The sequence below is a fragment of the Austrofundulus limnaeus genome, unplaced genomic scaffold, assembly GCF_001266775.1.
Source record: "Austrofundulus limnaeus strain Quisiro unplaced genomic scaffold, Austrofundulus_limnaeus-1.0 Scaffold452, whole genome shotgun sequence".
In the NCBI taxonomy this organism is placed as follows: domain Eukaryota; kingdom Metazoa; phylum Chordata; class Actinopteri; order Cyprinodontiformes; family Rivulidae; genus Austrofundulus; species Austrofundulus limnaeus.
This window is the reverse complement of record NW_013952854.1, coordinates 230,575-232,524: the sequence shown is the minus strand read 5'-3', so window position 1 is coordinate 232,524 and position 1,950 is coordinate 230,575. Positions and strand designations below refer to the sequence as shown.

The following is a 1,950-nucleotide window of genomic DNA, read 5'->3' as shown; positions in this document are numbered from 1 at the left end:
ACACACACACACACACACACACACACACACACACACACACACACACACACATAGAACAAAATGAACTGGCATCACGAATATGATGCACATTAACATAAAAATAGTGTTAAAATATACAGTAGTGTTAACAGTAACACTGTCCAGTGTTAACTATTCAATAATACTGGGTGTCTTATTAACATTTTAGCAGTGTTAAAATAAAGTGTTAAAAGTATCACCAGCATCTTATTATTATTGACAAAGGAAATTGTGGTGTCATAATGATTCACAGACACCACAAAGTGTCAATACACCATCAAATTGAGAGTGTGAGAGTGTAAATTTAACAGTCAGAGTTAATATCTCAGTTGTTAGTAGAATAGTTTAATGGAGTCACCCTTCTTCACACACCAGGAAGTACCTCTCACTCATGGTGACAATTTTTGGCCAATAACATAAACTTAAATTTGAACAACTTGATCAAACTGAACAAGAAAACAACAAGAACAACTCATTTTTACTCTCATGAACTTCTTTAAAGGTCATAAACATGCAAAAACATCATTTCTGCAAGATTTCTCAGCAAGGAATGCTGGGTAAATACTGGTCTGTCTGACATGAGGTGGAAGAGGATGGGGCTTTTCAGAATGCCTCTTTCAACACTGCATGGTGTCATATAACAACACTGTTAAATGTTACATAAGACTTAACTGTGGGTGGAGCTTCTTTAACACTGTCCAGTGTTGAAACAACACTGAGGTAACCAACACTGTGAATTAACACCAACACTGGGTGTGAGTGTACTCAGAAAGAGTTAAAATAACACTAGGTGGTGTTAAATCAACACCCAAAAGTTTAACACTGAAATTTTAACACTTGTTTTTGCTGTAAGCACCAGTATGAAACAGAGTGAACTATAAGAACTTTTATAAGAATCTATAATAATTCTGTCATGTTCGAAACTACTTACTGTGCAGCTCCCAGGATGTTGTGGCAGAACATCCAGTAGTTTCTCAGCAGCTTGTTGATGTTGTGATGAGTTCAGAGCTTGTTAAGTCTTAAACTGGTGACAAAAAAACAAACAGATTGAATAATTCCAGATGTGGTGCTCCTCTTCAGCCTTCTGATTGTAAGCAGCCAACTGCTGGTGTCGACCCAATAACATGGGAGTGAGGTGGGGAAACAAACAACCCTTTCTCTTAAAGGGCAATGGACAACATTTAAAACAAAATCAAGTTTAGAGAACACGACAGGCAAATGGATGTAAATCAAGCAAAAAGGAAAAAGGAGAAAAAGCAGACCGTGTGCAGCTGTGTGGTCAGAGCTTCAGCTCGGAGTTGAGCACACATCTGGACACGGATGAGTAGTCTGAACTGGGAATAGATAATCTCCTCCTCCTGCTGTAGTCCTGTTACAAGCTGTCATTTGTTTGGACAGTTTGACATGTTTCATGTGGTGATTTTTTTCTTCTTTTTTTTAACCAGTGACTAAAAGGTGCAATAAATGTGTCAAAAAATAATCCAAAAGCCTGATTTACAACTGTTGGATAGGTGTTTGACTTATAAGTATTATTTTAATGAGAAAATGCATTAATGTCACTTTACTTTCATAAACATACTAACAAATCTCATAGGACATTTTTGGATTAACTGGTTTGCAACCAAACTTCTACTCATCCATCTTGTATGAAACGGTTAAACTTACAGTTAGTTTTATTCACTTCAGTTTTTTTTAATTATTAAATTTTTTCCCTAAAAAAACAAGCATTCTAGTTTAAACAGTTACTTCAGCAGCAACAAGTGAATTAAAATATAAACACTCCTGAATCCAAGCTGTGAATTTGTTCACATTTTTCAAAATTTTGTTTCAATTTTCTTTCATTCTTTTCAAAACATTAAGGGGAGGAAGTAGAATGGTGTGTGTGTGTGTGTGTGTGTGTGTGTGTGTGTGTGTGTGTGTGTGTGTGTGTGT

General features: G+C 36.1%; 1 protein-coding gene across 1 annotated transcript in view; it reads right to left on the bottom strand.

The window, feature by feature from the left end:
* Positions 1 to 1,944, bottom strand: part of LOC106529569 (uncharacterized) — a gene marked incomplete in the record, with an annotated part of 8,763 nt that extends 6,819 nt beyond the window's left edge. The window contains 1 exon segment of the mRNA XM_014025037.1: positions 950 to 1,944.
* Between the last annotated feature and the right edge of the window lie 6 nt (positions 1,945 to 1,950).